We start from the raw sequence: 22411 nt of genomic DNA, 5'->3' as shown, positions 1-22411 counted from the left end.
TCAGATTCTACTGATCTCCTGCCGTAACCCCAGAAAAATGGCAGAAATGCTCATTTTCAGCCACTCACGCTGTCTGCTTGGGGGATCTGATGGCCTCCTGCGGCGCTGTGGGGGGGGGGGGAAGATCATGCGGAATTTTAGGGCCCTCCTCCCTATTTGGCCCAATCGTTCAGTTTTCTGAACCCCAAGTGCCTTATGCTACCCTTTGAATCAGCACATTTTCCATCTTATTAAATCTGTGAATGTTATTGAAATACTAAATGACGACACTCGCAGCTACAATATCAGCAGTTAGTAAATGAGCGGCTGTAATGGAAAATACAAACTCAAAATGGAAAAGGGGGAGCCAAGTGACAAACAGAAAGGAATACTGGGTACAATAAACATTACACAAAAACGTTTGTTTTAAACTCCTCTCTCAGCATCGTAAGGAATTGCAATTCCGCTGTGTGCTATTTTTAGTGTATTGGTTAACAGATTTTCATGAAATTTCTATTTTAACGGTCTTTAACCTGCTTAAAACAGCTTGTTTTAAATAGCTTGCCAATTTTAAATAAACTAACAACTTTGTTAAAATGGTGCACACAAGATATTAATGTTGACAAAGTCCCGCATAGGAGACTGGTCAAGAAGGTAAGAGCCCATGGGATCCAGGGTGCCTTGGCGCGTTGGATCCTAAACTGGCTGAGTGGCAGGAGGCAGAGGGTGATGGTCGAAGGTTGCTTTTGTGACTGGAAGCCTGTGTCCAGTGGGGTACCTCAGGGATCGGTGCTGGGTCCCTTATTGTTTGTGATCTACATAAATGATTTGGATGAGAATGTAAAAGGTATGATCAGTAAGTTCGCAGATGACACGAAAATTGGTGGGGTGGTAAATTGCGAGGAGGAAAGCCTCAGGCTACAGGACGATATAAACGGGTTGGTCAGATGGGCGGAAAAGTGGCAAATGGAATTTAACCCTGAAAAGTGCGAGGTGATGCATTTTGGACGGACAAATAAGGCAAGGGAATACACAATGAGTGGTAGGACCCTAGGAAGTACAGAGGGTCAGAGGGACCTTGGTGTACATGTACATAGATCCCTGAAGACAGCGGAGCAGGTAGATAAGGTGGTTAAAAAGGCATATGGGATACTTGCCTTCATTAGCCGAGGCATAGAATATAAGAGCAGGGAGGTTATGATGGAGCTGTACAAAACGCTGGTGAGGCCACAGCTGGAGTACTGTGTGCAGTTCTGGTCGCCTCACTATAGGAAGGATGTGATTGCTTTGGAGAGGGTGCAGAGAAGATTCACCAGGATGTTACCTGGGTTGGAGCGCCTCAGCTATGAAGAGAGGCTGGACAGGCTGGAGTTGTTTTCCTTGGAGCAGAGAAGGCTGAGGGGGGACCTGATTGAGGTGTACAAAATAATGAGGGGCATAGATAGGGTAGATAAAGAGGAACTTTTCCCCTTAGTGGGGGGGGTCAATAACAAGGGGGCATAGATTCAGGGTAAGGGGCAGGAGATTTAGAGGGGATTTGAGGAGGAACTTTTTCACCCAGAGGGTGGTTGGAATGTGGAACTCAATGCCTGAAAGGGTGGTGGAGGCAGGAACCCTCACAACATTCAAGAAGCATTTGGATGAGCACTTGAAATGCCATTGCATACAAGGCTATGGACCAAATGCTGGAAAATGGGATTAGACTGGACAGGGATGGATGGGCGGCGCAGACACGATGGGCCGAAGGGCCTCTTTCTGTGCTGTAAAACTCTATGACTCTATGACTCTAAATCAATGTTTAGCACACATACAGATTTCAACCTATCCGTGTCTGGTTGACATCATTATCATCCAACCAGGAACAGGTGACAGCTTTGTGCACAGCAGCCTAGATTTTCTGATGGCATTACAATATCCTGTTTAAAAAAAAATGGGTTACCAGTGGCATTAAATTACGTGAATTGAAAGATCTACTCTGTGTGGCTGTACTTTAGAAACATAGAAGATAGGAGCAGGAGTCGGCCATTCGGCCCTTCGAGCCTGCCCCGCCATTCAATGAGATCATGGCTGATCATCCAAATTCAGTACCCTGTCCCTGCTTTCTCCCCATATCCTTGATCCTTTTAGCCTTAAGAAATATATCCAACTCTTTTTTGAATATATTTAATGAACTGGCCTCCACCGCCCTCTGTGGCAGAGAATTCCACAGGTTCACCACTCTCTGGGTGAAGAAATTCCTCCTCATTTCAGTCCTAAATGGCTTACCCCTTATCCTTAGACTATGACCCCTGGTTCTGGACTCCCCGGCCATCATAAACATCCTTCCTGCATCTAGTCTGTCCAGGCCTGACAGAATTTTATAGGTTTCGATGAGATCCCCTCTCAATCTTCTAAACTCCATTGAGTATAAGCCCAATCGACACAATCTCTCCTCATACGTCATTCCTGCCATCCCAGGTATCAGCCTGGTGAATCTTCGCTGCACTCCTTCCATGGCAAGAACGTCCTTCCTCAGGTAAGGCGACCAAAACTGCACACAATACTCAAGGTGCGGTCTCACCAAGGCCCTGTACAACTGTAGCAAGACATCCTTGTTCCTGTACTCGAACCCTCTTGCTACGAAGGCCAACATACCATTTGGCTTCTTAACCGCCTGCTGCACATGCATGCTTACCTTCAGCGACTGGTGCACAAGAACACCCAGGTCTCTTTGCACTTCCCCTTCTCCCAATCTATTGCCATTCAAATAATAATCTGCCTTCCTGTTTTTGCCACCAAAGTGGATAACCTCACATTTATCCACATTATAGTGCATTTGCCATGTTTCTGCCCAATCACCCAACCTGTCCAAATCATACTGGAGTTTCACGACATCCTCCTCACAGCTTACCCTCCCACCCAGCTTTGGGTCGTCTGCAAATTTGGAGATATTACATCCAATTCCCTCATCTAGATCATTAATATATATTGTGAACAGCTGGGGTCCTAGGACCGATCCTTGCGGTACCCCACTAGTCACTGCCTGCCACTCGGAAAACAACCCGTTTATTCCAACTCTTTGCTTTCTGTCCGCCAACCAGTTCTCTATCGAAGTCAATACCTTGCCCCCAATCCCATGTGCCTTAATTTTGCACGCTGATCTCTTGTGTGGGACCTTATCGAAAGCCTTCTGAAAGTCCAAATGCACCACATCCACTGGTTCTCCCTTATCTATTTTACCAGTTACATCCTCAAAAAATTCCAGTAGATTAGTCAAGCATGATTTACCTTTTGTAAATCCATGTTGACTTTGTCCGATCCTGTCACTGCTTTCCAAGTGCTCTGCTATTACATCTTTTATAATAGACTCTAGCATTTTCCCCACTACCGATGTCAGGCTTACCGGTCTATAATTCCCTGCTTTTTCTCTACCACCTTTTTTGAATAGTGGGGTAACATTAGCTACCCTCCAATCCATGGGTACTGTTCCAGAGTCTATCGAGTTCTGGAAGATGACCAGCAATGCATCTACTATTTCTAGGGCCACTTCCTTAAGTACCCTGGGATGTAGATTATCAGGCCCTGGGGATTTATCGGCCTTCAGTCTCATCAATTTTCCTAACACCATTTTCCTACAAATACTGATTTCTTTCAGTTCCACCCTTTCATCAGACCCTATGTTCCCCGGCATCTCTGGGAGGTTATTTGTGTCCTCCTTTGTGAAGACAGAACCAAAGTATGAATTTAGTTGGTCTGCCATTTCTTTGTTTCCCATTATAAATTCCCCTGATTCTGACTGCAAGGGACCTATGCTTGACTTCACCAATCTTTTTCTCTTCACATATGCTTCCAGCCACATGCTATTGTTGTGTTACAGGCTGTAATATTCTCCAAGACACATGCTCTTGCCATGTTACAGGATAGAACATGCTCCCACTTACATGCTATTGCTGTGTTACAGGTTGTAATGTACTCCTAGACACATGGTATTGACATGTTACAGGCTGTATTGTTGCTGTGTTACAATCAGTAATCCCTTCCCATATACACACTACTGATGTGTTGCAGTCTATAGACTTGATCCTGGGCTGACAGCAATGTACAGTTGTGTACGATCCACCTTTACAACAATTTCACCAAGTTCAAGAGCCTGAGCTTCATGGAGCATGTAGTAGCAGAGGGGGCGGGTCCGGACCTAGTTTTAGGGAATGAAGCTCGGCAGCTGGAGAGCATTTTGGTGGTAGTGATCATAACTCAGTTAGATTTAGGGTAGTTATGGAAAAGGACAAGGATAGACCAGGAATAAAAGTTCACAATTGGGGAAAAGCTAATTTTACTAAGCTAAGATGTGATTTAGCCAAAGTGGACTGGAGACAGAAACTTGAAGGTAAATCAGTGTCAGAGCAGTGGGAGGCATTCAAGGAGGAGATAGTGAGGGTTCAGAGCAAGTATGTTCCCTTAAAGAAAAAGGATGGAACTAACAAAGCTAGAGCTCCCTGGATGTCAAGGGGCATACAGGGTAGGATAAAAAAAAAGGGAAGCTTATGACAGATACCGAGGGCTCAATACTGTAGAAACCCTAGAGGAGTATAGAAAGTGCAGGGGTGAAATTAAAAAGGAAATTAGGAAAGCAAAGAGAGGGCATGAAAAATTACTGGCAAGTAAAATCAAGGAAAATCCAAAGATGTTTTATAAATACATTAAGAGCAAGAGGATAACTAAAGTAAGAGTAGAGCCTATTAGGGACCATAAAGGTAACCTGTGTGTGGAGGCGGAAGACATGGGTATAGTTCTTAACGAATAATTTGTGTGTTTTCACAAAAGAGTGATGCAGACATTGCAATCAGGGAGGATGAGTGTGAAATATTAGATGAAATAAACATAGTGAAAGAGGAAGTATTAAGAGGTTTAGCATCTTTGAAAGTGGATAAATCCCCAGGCCCGGATGAAATGTACCCAGACTGTTAAGAGAAGTAAGAGAGGAAATAGCAGAGGCTCTGACTGCAGGTGTGGTGCTGGAGGACTGCTAACGTGGTAGTGTTGTTTAAAAAGGGAGAAAGGGATAGACCGAGTAATTGCAGGCCAGTCAGCCTAACCTCGGTGGTGGGAAAATTATTGGAAAAAATTCTGATGGACAGGATAAATCTTCATTTAGAAAGTCACGGATTAATCAGGGACAGTCAGCATGGATTTGTTAAGGGAAGGTCATGTCTAACTAACTTGATTGAATTTTTTGAGGAGGTAACAAGGGTAGTGCGTTTGATGTAGTCTATATAGATTTTAGCAAGACTTTTGATCCCGCATGGCAGACTGGTCACGAAAGTAAAAGCCCATGGGATCCAAGGCAAAGTGGCAAGTTGGATCCAAAATTGGCTCAGAGGCAGGAAACAAAGGGTAATGGTTGAAGGGTGGTTTTGTGACTGGAAGGCTGTTTCCAGTGGGGTTCGGCAGGGCTCAGTACTGGGTCCTTTGTTTTTTGTGGTATATATCAATGATTTGGACTTTAATATAGGAAGTATGATTAAGAAGTTTGCAGATGATAAAAAAATTGGCCATGTGGTTGATAATGAAGATAAAGTTGTAGACTGCAGGAAGATATCAATGGACTGGTCAGGTGGGCAGAACAGTGGAAAATGGAATTCAATCCGGAGAATTGTGAGGTAATTCATTTGGGGAGGGCTAACAAGGCAAGGGAATACACAATAACACAATAAATGGTAGGACACGGAGAAGTGCAGAGGATCAGAGGGACCTTGGAGTGTATGTCCACAGATCCCTGAAGGTAGCAGGACAGGTAGATAAGGTGGTTAAGAAGGCATATGGGATACTTTCCTTTATTAGCCGAGGCATAGAATATAAGGGCAGGGAAGTTATGCTTGAACTGAATAAAACACTAGTTAAGCCGCAGCTGGAATACTGCATGCAGTTCTGGTCACCACATCACAGGAAGGATGCCATTGCATTAGCGAGGGTGCAGAGGAGATTTACGAGAATGTTGCCTGGGCTGGGGAATTTTAGTTATAAGGAAAGATTGGATAGGCTGGGGTTGTTTTCCTTGGAACAAAGGAGGCTGAGGGGAGACCTAATTGAGGTGTATAAAATTATGAGGGGCCTAGATAGAGTGGATAGGAAGGACAATAGCAAAATACTGCGGATGCTGGAAATCCGAAATAACAACAGAAAATGCTGGAAAAACTCAGCAGGCCAGGCAACATCCGTGGAGCGAAAATAGAGTCAACGTTTCGAGTCAAACCCTTTGTCAAGAGCTATTTCCCTTAGCAGAGAAGTCAATAACTAGAGGGCATAGATTTAAAGTAATTGGTAGGAAGTTTAGTGAGGAGTTGAGGAGAATTTTTTTCACCCAGAGGGTGGTGGGGGTCTGGAACTCACTGCCTGAAAGGATGGTAGAGGCAGAAACCCTCATCACATTTAAAAAGTACTTAGATATGCACTTGAAGTGCCGTAACCTACAGGGCTACGGACCAAGAGCTGTAAAGTGGGATTAGGCCGGATTGCTCTTTGTCGGCCGGCACGGACAAGATGGGCCGAATGGCCTGCTTCTGTGCTGTAAATTTCTATGATTCTAACAACGGGTGCAATGCAGCCAGACCTTGATCAAGTTAAGATATCCCTGAACACTTGCGGGTTTCAGTTGTGCAGACAGCTCACTTTCCTAGGTGTAAGAAGCAATCCAAACAATTGAAATTTGTGTTTAAAATTACAGCTCAGTTGTTGGCAACTAAATTGCTGGCAATTTGCTGTTAATCGAGAGACATTCAGGTGCAACAAGAGACACCTGTGAAACTCAGTGAGCCAAATTCACAGTTTAAAAATCACTTCAAAGCAGGACACGAGCCAAAATAAACAAACATGGAAATAAGACAGTCTCTTTATCCTGGCTTTCTTTAAGCTGCTTTTCAAAAGTTGTCAAAATTTTCCATTTGGGAAAGTTGCAGACAGGCGGGGGGGATTATAACAGAAAAGAGACCCGTGCAGCTTAACCACTTGTGTAGTAAAACTGATTATCTGGTCATTAGTTACCTCATTGCTGCCTGTGGGACCTTGCTGTACGCAAATTGGCTGCTGCATTTTCTACATCAGAACAGTGACCACACTTCAAAAGTACTTAATTGGCTGTAAAGCACTTTGGGATGCCCTGATGTCGTGAAAGGCGCTATGTAAATGCAAGTTCTTTCTTTACTAAATTTCCCAGTCCGTGGTATCCACATTCTTAGGAGGAAACATTGGGTGGATGGTTCTTGGGAGAGCAAAGCTACCTATTCATTGGATGCCTCAGCACCTGTTTGCTGTATTGCGGCTGCGACCTTCAAGAAAAGTGTGCCCTGCAAGTTTGGCACATTTAATGGCTGTGAACAATGGAACAAATTGCCTAAGCACTCTGTGCAGCTTTTCATAAAAACATAAGAATTAGGAGCAGGAGTAGGCCATACGGCCCCTCGAGCCTGCTCCGCCATTCAATAAGATCATGGCTGATCTTCGACCTCAACTCCACTTTCCCGTCCGATTTCCATATCCCTTGATTCCCCTAGAGTCCAAAAATCTATCTAATCTCAGCCTTGAATACATTCAACGATTCAGCATCCACAGCCCTTTGGGGCAGAGAATTCCAAAGATTCACAACCTTCTGAGTGAATAAATTCCTCCTCATCTCAGTCTTAAATGGCCGACCCCTTATCCCGAGACTATGCCCCCTAGTTCTAGACACTCCAGCCAGGGGAAACAACCTCTCAGCATCTACCCTGTCAATCCCCCTCAGAATCTTGTATGTTTCAATGAGATCGCCTCTCATTCTTCTAAACTCCAGAGAGTATCGGCCCAATCTGCTCAATCACTCCTCATAGGACAGCCCTCTCACCCCAGGGATCAATCTCGTAAACCTTCGTTGCACCGCCTGTAAGGCATGTTTGTCCTTTCTCAGATAAGGAGACCAAAACTGTGCACAGTACTCCAGGTGTAGTCTCACCAAGGCCCAGTACAATTGTAGCAAGATTTCCTTATTCTTATACTCCAACCCCCTTCCAATAAAGGCCAACATGCCATTTGCCTTCCTAATTGCTTGCTGTACCTGCATGCTAACATGCTGTGTTTCCTGTACGAGGACACCTAAATCTCTGAACACCAACATTTAAGTTTCTCACCATTTAAAAAAGTGTTTTTCTATTCTTCCTACCAAAGTGAATAAGCTCTCATTTCCCCACATTATACTCCATCTGCCACCTTATTGCCCACTCACTTAACCTGTCTATATTCCTTTGCAAGCTCTTTGTGTTCTCCTCACAGCTTATTTTCCCACCTAGCTCTCTATCATCAGCAAACTTGGATATATTGCACTCCATCCCTTCATCCATGTCATTGATATAGATTGTAAATAGCTGAGGCCCAAGCACTGATCCTTGCGGCACCCCACTAGTTACAGCCTGCCAACGGGAAAATGACCCGTTTATCCCGACTCTCTTTTCTGTCCATTAACCAATCCTCTATCCATGCTAATATATTACCCCAAGCCCATGAGCCCTTGCATAGCTACGTTTTATGTGGCACCTTATCGAATGCATTTTGGAAATCTAAATATACTATCCACTGGTTCCCCTTTATCTATCCTGCTAGTTACATCCTCAAAAAACTCTAAATAAATATGTTAAACACGATTTCCCTTTCATAAAACCATGTTGACTCTGCCTAATCATATTATGATTTTCTAAGTGCCCTGTTACCACTTCCTTAATAATGGATTCCAGCATTTTCCCTGACAACCGATGTCATGCTAACTGACCTGTAGTTCCCTGTTTTCTCTCTCCCTCCTTTCTTGAATAGCGGGGTTACATTTGCTACCTTCCAATCCACTGGGACCATTTTAGAATCTAGGGAATTTTGGAAGATCACAACCAATGCATCCACTATCTCTGCAGCCACTTCTTTTAGAACCCTAGGATGCAGGCCACCAGGTCCAGGGAATTTATCAGCTTTTAATCTCATTAATTTCTCAAGTACTTTTTCGCTACTGATATTAATTACTTTAAGTTCCTCACTCTTACTAGCCACTTGGTTCCCCACTATTTTTGGTATGCTTTTTGTGTCTTCCACTGTGAGGAGAGGTACAAAATATTTGTTTAATGTCTCTGCCATTTCCTTATTCCCCATTATAAGAGGGAAAAACCTACTTGATCTCGTCCTCACCAATCTACCTGTTGCAGAGGCATCTGTCCATGACAGCATTGGTAGAAGTGACCACCGCACAGTCCTTGTGGAGACGAAGTCCCGTCTTCATGTTGAGGATGCCCTCCACCGTGTTGTGTGGCACTACCACCGTGCTAAATGGGACAGATTTCGAACAGATCTGGCAACTCAAAACTGGGCATCCATGAGGCGCTGTGGGCCATCAGCAGCAGCAGAATTGTATTCAACCACAATCTGTAACCTCATGGCCCGGCATATCCCTCACTCTACCATTACCATCAAGCCGGGAGATCAACCCTGGTTTAACGAAGAGTGCAGGAGAGCATGCCGGGAACAGCACCAGGTATACCGAAAAATGAGGTGTCAACCTGGTGAGGCTACAACACAGGACTACTTGCATGCCAAACAACGGAAGCAACATGCGATAGACAGAGCTAAGCGATCTCACAACCATCGGATCAAATCAAAGTTCTGCAGTCCTGCCACATCCAGTCATGAGTGGTGGTGGACAATTAAACAGTTAACAGGAGGAGGAGGCTCCAAAAATATCCCCATCCTCAATGATGGTGGAGCCCAGCACGTGAGTGCAAAAGACAAGGCTGAAGCATTTGTAACTATCTTCAGCCAGAAGTGCCGAGTGGATGATCCATCTCGGCCTCCTCCTGAGGTCCCCAGCATCACAGATGCCAGTCTTCAGCCCATTCAATTCACTCCACGTGATGTCAAGAAACGGCTGAAGACACTGGATACTGCAAAGGCTATGGGCCCTGACAACATTCTGGCAATAGTACTGAAGACTTGTGCTCCAGAACTAGCTGCGCCCCTAGCCAAGCTGTTCCAGTACAGCTACAACACTGGCATCTACCCGGCAATGTGGAAAATTGCCCAAGTATGTCCTGTCTACAAAAAGCAGGACAAATCCGACCCGGCCAATTACCGTCCCATCAGTCTACTCTCAATCATCAGCAAAGTGATGGAAGGTGTCGTCGACAGTGCTATCAAGCGGCACTTACTCAGCAATAACCTGCAAACTGACGCCCAGTTTGGGTTCCGCCAGGGCCACTCAGCTCCTGACCTCATTACAGCCTTGGTCCATGGACAAAAGAGCTGAACTCAAGAGGTGAGGTGAGAGTGACTGCCCTTGACATCAAGGCAGCATTTGATCGAGTGTGGCATCAAGGAGCCCTAGCAAAACTGAAGTCAATGGGAATCAAGGGGAAAACTCTCCATTGGTTGGAATCATACCCAGCACAAAGGAAGTTGGCTGTGGTTGTTGGAGGTCATTCATCTCAATCACATGACATCACTGCAGGAGTTTCTCAGGTCAGTGTCCTAGGCCCAACCATCTTTAGCTGTTTCATCAATGACCTTCCCTCCATCATAAGGTCAGAAGTGGGGATGTTCGCTGATGATTGCACACTGTTCAGCACCATTTGAGACTCGTCAGATACTGACGCAGTCCGTGTCCATATGCAGCAAGACCTGGACAACATTCAGACTTGGGCTGACAAGTGGCAAGTAACAGTCGCACCGCACAAGTGCCAGGCAATGACCATCTCCAACAAGCGAGACTCTAACCATCTCCCCTTGACATTCAATGGCATTACCATCGCTGAATCCCCCACTATCAACATCCTGGGGGTGACCATTGATCAGAAACTGAACTGGACCAGCCATATAAATACTGTGGCTACAAGAGCAGGCCAGAGGCTGGGAATTCTGCGGCGAGTGTCTCACCTCCTGACTCCCCAAAGCCTTTCCACCATCTACAAGGCACAAGTCAGGAGTGTGATGGAATACTCTCCACTTGCCTGGATGAGTGCAGCTCCAACAACACTCAAGAAGCTCGACACCATTCAGGATAAAGCAGCCCGCTTGATTGGCACTCCATCCACCTTCAACATTCACTCCCTCCACCACCGGCGCACTGTGGCTGCAGTGTGTACCATCTACAAGATGCACTGCAGCAACTCGCCAAAGCTCCTTCAACAGCACCTTCCAAACCCGCGACCTCTACCACTTAGAAGGACAAGGGCAGCAGACGCATGGGAACATCACCACCGACAAGTTCCCCTCCAAGCCACACACCATCCTGACTTGGACCTGTATCGCCGTTCCTTCACTGTCGCTGGGCCAAAATCCTGGAACTCCCTTCCTAACAGCACTGTGGGTGTACCTACACCATATGGACTGCAGCGGTTCAAGGCGGCGGCTCACCACCATCTTCTCAAGGGCAATTCGGGATGGGCACTAAATGCAGGCCTAGCCAGCCAGCGACGCTCACATCCCATCAATGAATAAAAAATGTTTTAAAAAAATTTCACCTGTATCAGCCTCTAAGAGACCAACGCTTCCTTTTGCTACCCTTTTCCTGTCTCAGTAGCCCATTAACATTTTATTTTACAACTACTATACATCAAGGCACAGTACTAGAACAGTCCAAGCTCTTCTCATGACCAGCCTTTGAAGTGCTTCTATAAAAACATTGGTCCTGGTGGAACATATAGAAACAGAAGTGCCCAGAGTCCATTCACCGTGTCAGATTCAGCCAAGTCTGCTCAACACTGAATCTTAAGCAGCAGAATCCATGAAAAGATTAGTTCACCTGGAATAAAAACAGAAAATGCTGGAAATACTCAGCAGGTCAGGCAGCATCTGTAGAGAGAGAAACAGAGTTAACATTTCAGGTCGATGACCCATCGTCAGAACTCTTGAATCGACCTGAAACATTAGCTCTGTTTCTCTCGCTACAGATGCTGCCTGACCTGCTGAGTATTTCCAGCATTTTCTGTTTTTATTTCAGATTTCCAGCATCCGCAGTATTTTGCTTTTGTATTAGTTCACCTGGACCTCTGTCTCATCTTTCATTCCTCATTCAAATTAGGTAGAGTGACTCTCACGGGAAAATAAAGTGTGGCTGACCCTCTGAGCTGCTGGCACAGGCAAACTTCTGCCACAGGCCTCCACCTCATCAGGGCTTAATAGTGTCCGGGAACTGCTCACACCTGCCCGTTTCAGGATGTGAACAAGAAATTCAATGCTATGACCTATGGACTGAATAATGCACGCAGTCCAGCACCGGGCTGGATCGAACATCGACTTCACACATGAATCCTTTGTGCTGTCCTTTTCTGTACTTCAGGTCAAATGAACACTTTTGTGTAGCTGTGAGTTAGCACAGTCAGCACCCCAGAAGAGGAGACCAGATGTTTTGGATAAAATTCATTAAGTCACCAAAACATATCTCGTTAATGATCTGCAGATATGCAATTTTACATCCTTTGAGATCCACTTACTTAAAATCTCCCTTACAGACATATAACAGACACAAATACTATAATCCAACTGAACATTTGTTTCTTATCTGTTGGCACTGTTCTAAATTTGGCCTAGTTTTTCAAATCTTGGAGATAAGCATATAAATAAATATCACAGATGTCATGGGATGAAGCCATACGCCAAAACCTATTGGTTACAAAGGAGGCCATTAACATTAGCACCAGAAGCTATGGACTTGAAAGGGAAAAGCTTCTAACAAAAAATAAGTACATTAATTAAAAAGAAAGTGTATTCAAGGGCTCAGGGTTTGGCTGATGTCAGATACTTCCCCCTTGTGCTTCACTGCCAAGGGTATGACATTGACCAAACGCCTGGAGCACAGTACAGCTTTGTTACACATATACAGATGTTATATCTCTGTGAAACACTGTGAGATAGAAAATCTTTTATAGGATAGTGTTGGTCCTCTGTTCATTTATGTACCTCTGTAAAATAATGTATTAATTATGCAGTTACATGACCCTGTAAAACAGTGTGATCCAATAATTTTATGCATAATTTATACCTAAATGAAGTAAAATGGCTTTGATTAGCAGGTCTGAATGTGAACAAGTCTGTATCTGAGAACGATTAAACAGCATCAATTCCCAATTATTAAAATTGGCCCATCGATTTAAATCTAATTCACAAGCAGAAAATAATGTAGGGTGGCGTTCCTTCTTTTCTGCTTTCATCACAATTTTATTTGTTTCTGCCAAAATATCAGTGATCTTACTAGGCTCAAATTTCCTTAAATGGTCTGACATTTTTACAGCAGTTTCTGTGGTACCAGAGCACCAATCAACAAATTGGATCGATGCACCTCATCCGCAGTAAGAACAGGAACAACATTAATGACAGTAGGTGGAGGCAGGAAGAAACAGGATGACAAATGATTAGAGAAAACATAATGGGCTGGATCTTGCTGGAGCGGGACACGCCATGAAATTTTCAGTGCCAGAGAGGTTGTTTGGCAGTAATTAAGACTTATCACGCCGTTAAAAATTCACTTACGCTTGAATGAACAAACGTGTTTAGTGGGCATCTAGTGGGTAAGTATCGCAACTTCACGCCCTTCATGTGTTTGAATGACACGTCTCTTGGTGAGATCCCGATGTAGCGAAGCTTATGGAGAAGCAGGGCAAATCGGACAGCAACTTCCTGATTTCCACGTTTAATTGCGCATGTATGGATGCTGGAAGTTGCTGTCCGAATTACTCCATAATAACGGTGAGTGTGGATAGCCTCACCGTTATTCCTACCACAAAATCTGGGTCATAATATGATTCTTTTTGAAAAGCCATAACTTAGGTCTTTTGAGACCAAGGGCAGATTTTGTTTCTGTTTAGTTGGGGAGCTCGTGGTTAATCTTTAGTAAGTGGCATTTCATTTTCTCTTGACTTGTTTCCATGTGAAATATGTAACAGCTGTCACTTTTATTGTGTGATAAATTCTAGCTATGCCTTTCAGTGCCCTGTAAGAACACTGTAATCAAGGCCACATCATTTTAAGAATGGAGTCCCCAAACTCAAGGCCCAACACCAAATCTGTTTTAGGTTGAGGCTCTTCCATTTTAAAGGGATTTATTTCTCTACCCTTTGTCTTCTCGTGCATGGACAGGACAGAGTGGGCCAACGTCTGCCTCATCGTTCGTCCTTCGATATCGAAGAAGACTGCCAAAATATCAGCAATTTTTTGCAGTGAGTTCTTTGGTGACTGAGGAGACCGATTTTTGCTTGGAATGACGACCGGAGTTTCAATAGTGGATCCCGGAAATACCGTATTGGGAATCTTGATTTTTCAAGTGATACCTCCTCAGCTAGCGTTTACATTCAGCATCAGCAATGCGACAAACCTCATAGTACAAGGTGCCTTCCTGGATGGTTTTTTGCCATGCTTTAACTTGAGCAAGTTTTTCCCACTTATGGGCTTCTATTTTGCATTGTTTCAGAGTCACTTTTAAGCAATTTTTCTATCTCTTTTGCTGACCACCACAAAATTGCTTCCCAGTTGTCAATGCACCATAAAAGATCTTTGGGATTTCTTCGTCAGACATTCGCACCTCATGAACTGACCACCTGTCACTCTGAAGGACGTGCACAATAATGGCCCAAGGAGGACTCTACCTGGCCACCACACAACACTCACGGTGGCGAGACTGAGATTGGGGGCTTGGTGTGAGTGTGTGGGGGAAGGAGGAATCGTAGCTGTGAACCCTTTCTGTGCTCTGTGGCATGATCCCACACCATCACCCCACTGCCCTAGGCCAACCTTAGTGGAACTGCCTCACTGCCATAGCCAAAAACCACTGCTCCAACAATAAACCATTTTGTACAGTGTGTAAGTAGGGCACAGCTCCAGCTGCCCCATCTCAATAACTCTTTCTGCTTACGGTTAAGTGACTCAGTACCATCCTCAGGGAGATTCAGGAATGCGCTGTGTGTGTGGCATTCACTGGGTGGGGATTGTACATCCTATGTAGTGCACCTGCATGCCAACAGCTGTCTACATGGAAGCTTTTTGTTTTTAAGTGGGATCTGATCTTATTCAAGTAAATCTTAAAGGACAGCTGATTGCTGGAGCAAGTACAATGAATGGGAAATAGTTGCCTCCTGATCAGTCCCAGGTATTTAGCTAAAATGTTTATATATATATGTAAAAACATTCAAAGCCCAGCTCAAGTTGCAGTCTCAGAATATTCATTCTCTTTTATTTCTTTCATATCTTGCCAGTTTTCTGTCTCTTGATCTGTTCAATTTCCCCAACCCTTTGGCTTCTTTTTGACCTTTGCCTTTCAGCCCTTCCTTTAACATTATTTCTGAGACATCTCTAGGGTTATTGCGCATATACGACCCAGATTATATCAATTCGCTTGCAAGCTCTTGGTACTTTCCGTCTAGGCCGGTCTGATTTTCGCATTTGAAATCCTACCTCCTTCTTTGTTCCATCCATAACTCGCCTCAGAGCTCTCACTTCATAAAACCTTTCACTACCAATTCTCCACAGCGTTACTCAAATATACCGGGCCCTGATGCCCAGCAGCACGAACGCTGAATACAGTTTTGAAACTAATTCGCCTCTCTCACACCATATTATTCTGTGTTAGAAAATTATGATAATGTGCTATTCGTCAAAAACGAATCTGCCGTCAATTCTCCCAATTGCCATGTTAATATTGCCTGATCCCGATGTACACAATTGGTAGCTACGAAAAAATTAATCTGTGAGCGATTCGCTAAGGCCAGCGGTCAGAAGGAACTGGTGGGAAGAAATGGAATTTTCTAGCAAGTTTACTTTTGTGTTGCCTCTGGCCACAGGTCTTGTATAGTTGGCGACCAATACAGCTCTAGAGAAATGCAAAAGCAGCTTAGACAAACAGCAACTTGCATTTATATAGTGTTAAGTATGTGTATTGTATTGAACAATTAACACAAAGACTTAAACGTATAACTCAAACAGGCCTTTACTGGTTGGAGGTAGGGACTGCACATAGGTCTTTACTTCATGCCCACAGGCGGGAACTGAGGGGAATCAGTACCCACAGTACTATTTATACCCCTATGGCCAGGAGTGGTACTGCGTATCACTACGCCCAACAAGTAGTGCAGTCCTGTCCATAGGTTCAAAGTAGCACACATATTACATACACAACATTCCTCCCTTCCTAGCTTTACAGTCATCTCCCCATTTAACATAACGTAATAACATATATACATATATAACTTCAGGTTTACATAACAGAATAACATAGATACATAGATAACTTCATGTCAAAAACAGATCACAGATTCAGTCTCTGCGGAAAACAGTTCACAGATTCAATCTCTGTGGTGTAGTCGGTTCACGTTGCTAGAGTGACTCATTCAATAGTCCTTCCATGGATTTAACAGTTTAAACTTCCGAACTGAATTGGCTCCGTTCGGAGGGACCACGTGTGTGATCTGGTAGAGGTGATAATGGTTCAGATGGGTCATCTTCTGTTTTTACTTTTCCTTTTCTGCTTCTTGGAGACTCTCTGGGCTCCATTGTCAGCTGCCACAGCTGCCAGCTGCATGCGCAGTTCCTCCTTCTCTTCCTCCTGTTTCCGTCGTAGAGCCAGCTTCTCCCGATGTTCCGTAGACTTTTGGTGCTCCTCCATGATTTCTGCACTTTGGGAGTCGAAGTTACAAGCTGGGCAGGACAGGACATCGTAATATTCGGTGTCGTCCTGAGCTAGACCAGTGAGAGGGTCGTCTATTTCCTCCATACCTAGCTGGACGTTAGCCAGCTCTTGTTCCAAATCCAGACATCTTTCCTGAAGAGACTTCTTCATGTGTACCTCTGCATCCAGCTTTTTCTGGGCTTTCAGCAAGTCGTTTACTAGTGACCTCATTTGTGATTTTAATACTTCAACTTCCTTTGGAGATTGATTGATCGGACTATGCAATCCCTCTACCGGAGCAGCTGTTTCAGCGGTCTGTTGTTCTACGTTGACGTGAGTCAGCGTACTTTTGGCATCCAAGGGCTGCTCTGTTGCAGTCATCTCAGTCTGTGTTGCCACCTCAGCTCTTCCAATAACCTTTGAGAGCTCCGAACCCCTTTCGTTTGAATATTGAAGTTCATGTTCAAGTTTTTCCCATTTCAGAGTCCTGTCCTTCAGCATATGCAGGAGTTGGCTGACCGTTAACTCCTCTGACATCAGACGTTTTGTGTGCTCCTGCTCCATTTTCTCCATCAGCTGCTTCTGTTGTCTTTCCAGATTCTCCAACTCTATATCAAAGAACTCTTTCGTTGCATTCAACTCTTGCTCAAAACGGCGAAGCATTTGTTCTAATTGCTGTTGTAGTTTGAAATGGAGTTGAGTTCGAGCCCGGTGTCCCTCAGAAATGGGCACATCAGTAGACTTGCCAGACTCAGAATCCACAGTTAAACTATGTTGTTGTTGCTCAGTGGAATTCTGTGCTGAAACTTTGTCTTTTGCACCTGAGTTGGGCTTACCATCATCCGTTCCAGAGTCTGGGCCGACTATCTTCACCGAGTTCTCACTCGTTATTGTTTGTAGGAAATGCCAGTCCATATTCATTTTCCTAATCCACTCCCGTCCTAGTAGTGGAGGACCTCCTTCAGATATCACATATAAGTCCATTATTTGACTGTCTTCGCCCTTGTGGGCCACTGCAACCTCTATTTTCCCGATGGGGTACACTCTTTGCCCCGTGTATGTTTTCAATATAATCCCCGTATCCTGTAGGGGAATATGTTGGAATAACTTTCCGTAATCTTTCTTATTTATGACCGTCAATGCCGATCCAGTGTCCAATTCCAGTTTTACTTGGACTCCTTCTATCTGAAGAGTGACCCAAATTGTCTGGAGGTCTGCACCCTTACCAGCGTTGAGTACTCTTAAGCTAGCCAGTTCATTACAGCTTAAGCTAGCCAGTTCATTACTGCTAGCGTCTGAATCGGACTCCTGTTCGGTCACCTTGTGTACCTTTGCGTATTTTCCTTGCGGTGACTTCTTGTTGCTGGTCTTCTTCCCTGACCTGCATACTCTAGCTATATGTCCAAGCCTACCACAAGTTCTACATTCTTGGTTTTTAAACCAACACTGGTTCTGATCATGCGTTGTCTTTCCACAACGATAACATTTGCCAGAACTCACACCCAATTTGTGTGCACTGAGCTCCGGTGACCGTAGCTGCATTACTGCCGTGCCTCTCGCTGCGGCTTCGTGTGCTGCTGCCATAGTGACCGCCTTCTCAAGCGTCAGCTCATTCTCCTCGAGCAGTCGCTTTTGTGTATCCTGTTTAAATAAACCACACACAAATTTGTCTCGTAGTGCATCTGTCAATCCCGTTCCAAACTGGCAATATTTCGCTAATTTACGCAATTCCAGCAAATATTCAGCATTGCTTTCATGCTGTAGCTGCCTTCTGTCGTAAAATTTAAATCGTTCCGCTAGCATCAGCGGCGTGGGGTTTAGATGATCTTTCAGGACAGTAACAATCTCATCGAACGTCTTATCCGCCGGTTCATCTGGTGATAACAGGTGTTTCAATTGCCCGTACGTCTTCGCACCCATTAAATTTAATAATGTTAGAGCTTTATCTTGGTCACGAATTTTATTGGCCTTACAATAATTTTTTACTCTTTCAACATATATGGCCCAATCTTCGAGGTCACTATCAAAGGTGCTAATATTCCCGTGTTTAGGCATTGTAGATTTGCAATTTCTCAGATTTTCTTTTCTTTACTTGTTATCAAAGATGGCGGCTTCCCGCTCTTGCCGTCGTCCTCCGCCCACAAAATGGCGGTTTTCCCGCGCTTGGCGGTCTTCACCCGTCCCCCGACGCCGTCTCCCTTCAGCCCTCGAGTGCGGCCCTTATCTTCGCCGCGATCGATAGCCCGCGCTGTGCACCGCGACTCTCGCACCTTGAGCTTCTGCAGCCGCCGCGCCTTTCAGTCCGAGTGCGGCTCTTATCTTTGGTCCCGATCGCTGGCCCGGCTGCGCCCCTCACTTCAAAGCGGCCCGGCCCTTATCTGCCGATCGCTATCGCCCTACCTCTCTCTCTTCCCCAGTCCTGTCTTTACTCCGGTTCACAAGCTGATGGAGGCTTCAGGGTCCTAATGCCTGTCGCATCCAGTCGCTGGAAGCTGTCAGGATTTCTGCTGCCCTTCAGTTTTGAGTGGGGTGTTGAGGATTGAAACCTCTCTTCAACGTCCTGTCTTTGGACGAAGCCGCCTGGAATAACTGCCGCAGGGTAAGAGCCTGACTCGTCGCCAGTGTTAAGTATGTGTATTGTATTGAACAATTAACACAAAGACTTAAACGTATAACTCAAACAGGCCTTTACTGGTTGGAGGTAGGGACTGCACATAGGTCTTTACTTCATGCCCACAGGCGGGAACTGAGGGGAATCAGTACCCACAGTACTATTTATACCCCTATGGCCAGGAGTGGTACTGCGTATCACTACGCCCAACAAGTAGTGCAGTCCTGTCCATAGGTTCAAAGTAGCACACATATTACATACACAACATATAGCACCTTTAATGTAGTAAAACATCTCAAGGTGCTTCACAGGAGCTTAAAAAAATTGGCACCGAGTGAAAGGAGACATTAGGACAGATGACCAATAACTTGGTCAAAGGTTTTAATGGGTGTCTTAAAGGACAGAGGTGGTGAGGCACAGAGGTTTATGGAGGGAATTCCAGAGATAAGGGCCTAGATAGCTAAAGGCACGGCCACCAATGGCGGGGCGAAAGGAATCGGGGATGCAAGAGGCCAGAATTGGAGGAACGCAGAGTTCTCGGTGGGTTGTAGGACTGGAGTAGGTTACATAGATAGAGAGATGCGAGGCCATGGAGGGATTTGAACACATGGATGAGAATTTTAAATTTGAGGCGTTGCTGGACCGGGAGCCAGTGTAAGTCCGTGAGCACAGTGGTGCTGGGTGAGCGGGACTTGGTGCGAGTTAGGATACGGGCAGCAGCGTTCCGGATGAGCTCAAGTTTATGGAGGGTGGAAAATGGGAGGCCGGCCAGGAAAGCGTTGGAATAGTCTGGAGGTAAGGAAAAACAGAAAGAGAGCCCTTGTCAAATAGTTATAGCGCTGAGAATCGACATGTGACGGGCGGGGGAGGGGGAGGGTGGTGAGCACAAGTGTCAGTCCTCCCTAAATAAAAGGGAAGGACCAGAAGCTACCCTGCTTCGCACCGATACATTTCATAGGAACTGGAGTAGGTCATTCAGCCCCTCGAGCCTGTTCCACCATTCAATGAGATCATGGCTGATCTGCGACCGAACTCCATATACCCACCTTTGGCCCATTTCTCTTAATACCTTTTGTTAACAGAAAGCTCGCAATCTCCAATTTAAAATTAACAACTGATCTAGCATCAATTGCGGTTTGCAGAAGGGGGTGCCAAACTTCTACCACCCTTTGTGTGTAGAAGTGTTTCCTAAGTTCACTCCTAAAAAATTTTGGCTATGCCCCCTAGTCCCAGAATCCCCAACCAGTGGGAATAGTTTCTCTCTATCTACCTTATTGGTTCCCCTTAACATCTTGAAACCTTCTAAATTCTAGGGAATACAACCCTAATTTGTGTAATCTCTCCTCGTAACTTAACCCTTGAAGTCTGGGTATCATTCTGGTAAACCTACGCTGCACTCCCTCCAAGGTCAATAGATCCTTCCTAAAGTGTGGTGCCCTGAACTGCTCACAGTACTCCAGGTGTGGTGTAACCAGGGTTTTGCAGCATAACTTCTACCCCCTTGTATTCTAGTCCTCTAGATATAAAGGCCAGCATTCCATGAGCCTTTTTGATTATTTTCTGTAGCTGTTCATGATATTTTAATGATCTATTAACTTGGACCCCCAAGTCTCTTTGGACTGCCACTGTTTTTTTTAGCTTTTTACCATTTAGAATGTACCATGTTCTATCCTTTTTAGATCCAAAAGTGGATGACCTCACATTTGCCTACATTGAAATCCATTTACCACAGTTTTGCTGATTCAGTTAATCTGTCGCTATCCCTTTGTAATTTTATGCTTCCACCTACACTGCCTACAACGCCACCTATCTTTGTGTCATCGGCAAATTTGGATATATTACTTTCTATGCCTTCATCTAAGTCGTTAATAAATACTGTGAATAGTTGAGGCCCCAACACAGACCCCTGTGGGAAACCACGAATCACCACCTGCCAATCGGAGTACCTACCCAATATCCCTACTCTCTGACTCCTGCCGCTCAGCCAATTTCCTAATCAGGTCAATAATTTGCCCTCAATTCCATGGGTTTCTATCACGGGAACAGTAGCATAGTGGTTATGTTACTGGACTTGTAATCCAGAGGCCTGGACTAATGATCCGGAGACGTGAATTCAAATCCCACCACGGCAGCTGGGGAATTTAAATTCAGTTAATTAAATAAATCTGGAATAAAAAGCTAGTATCAGTAATAGTATCATGAAACTGTCGGATTGTCGTAAAAACCCATCTGGTTCACTGATGTCCTTTCGAAGGAAATCTGCCGTCCTTACCTGGTCTGACCCATATGTGACTCCAGACCCACAGCAATGTGGTTGGCTCTTAACTGCCCTCTGAAATGGCCCAGCAAGCCATTCAGTTGTAAAAAATCACTACGAAAAACAATAAGAATAAAACCGGATGGACCACCCGGCCGGCATCGACCTCGACTACGGACATGGCAATGGCACACCCAGCCCAGTTGACCCTGCAACGTCCTTCTCACCAACATCTGGGGACTTGTGCCAAAATTTCGAGTCGGGGACCCTTCGTCAGAACTGGAAAAGGTTAGAGAAGAGAGATTTTTAAGCAGGGGCAGGGACCTTCATATGGTCCATCTCCGACTCTTCCCTTCCTCGGCTTCTCTGTCTCCATTTCTGGGGATAGGCTATTGACAAACATCTACTAAAAGCCCACTGGCTACCTGGACTACACTTCCTCCCACCCCGCTTCCTGTAAGGACTCTATTCCATTCTCCCAGTTTCTACGTCTCCGCTGCATCTGTTCTGACGATGCCACCTTCCATACTAGTGCTTCCGGTATGTCTTCCTTTTAACTCAACTGAGGATTCCCCTCTACCGTGGTTGACATGGCCTTCGACCGAGTCCGTTCCATTTCCCGCCCTTCTACTCTCACCCCTTCCCCTCCCTCCCAGAACCACGATAGGGTTCCCCTTGTCCTCACCTTTCACCCCACCAGCCTCCACGTTCAACGGATCATCCTGCGCCATTTCCGCCACCTCCAACGTGATCCCACCACCAAACACATCTTCCCCTCCCCCCATCCCCTTTCAGAGTGCCTCCCCCTATACATATCTTTGCTTCCGATTCTGGCCAAACTCCACTGAAAATGCTCTGTATATCCCCTCAAATATGTGCAGGCGAGACACAGGGCCCGATTTTGTGGATTGTGTGGGAAATGGTCGGA

The 22411-nt window shown here is 45.1% G+C and overlaps 1 protein-coding gene across 9 annotated transcripts in view; it reads right to left on the bottom strand.

The window, feature by feature from the left end:
• The window catches only part of dgkza (diacylglycerol kinase, zeta a), a 516902-nt gene that overhangs the window by 24832 nt on the left and 469659 nt on the right, over window positions 1-22411 (bottom strand). The gene's annotated exons all lie outside the window — the stretch shown is intronic.

This window comes from Somniosus microcephalus, chromosome 15, assembly GCF_052327205.1.
Source record: "Somniosus microcephalus isolate GS21.2 chromosome 15, FLI_Smic_1.0, whole genome shotgun sequence".
Lineage (NCBI taxonomy): Eukaryota > Metazoa > Chordata > Chondrichthyes > Squaliformes > Somniosidae > Somniosus > Somniosus microcephalus.
Note: the sequence above shows the minus strand (reverse complement) of the source record. Positions and strands in the feature narration are given on the sequence as shown.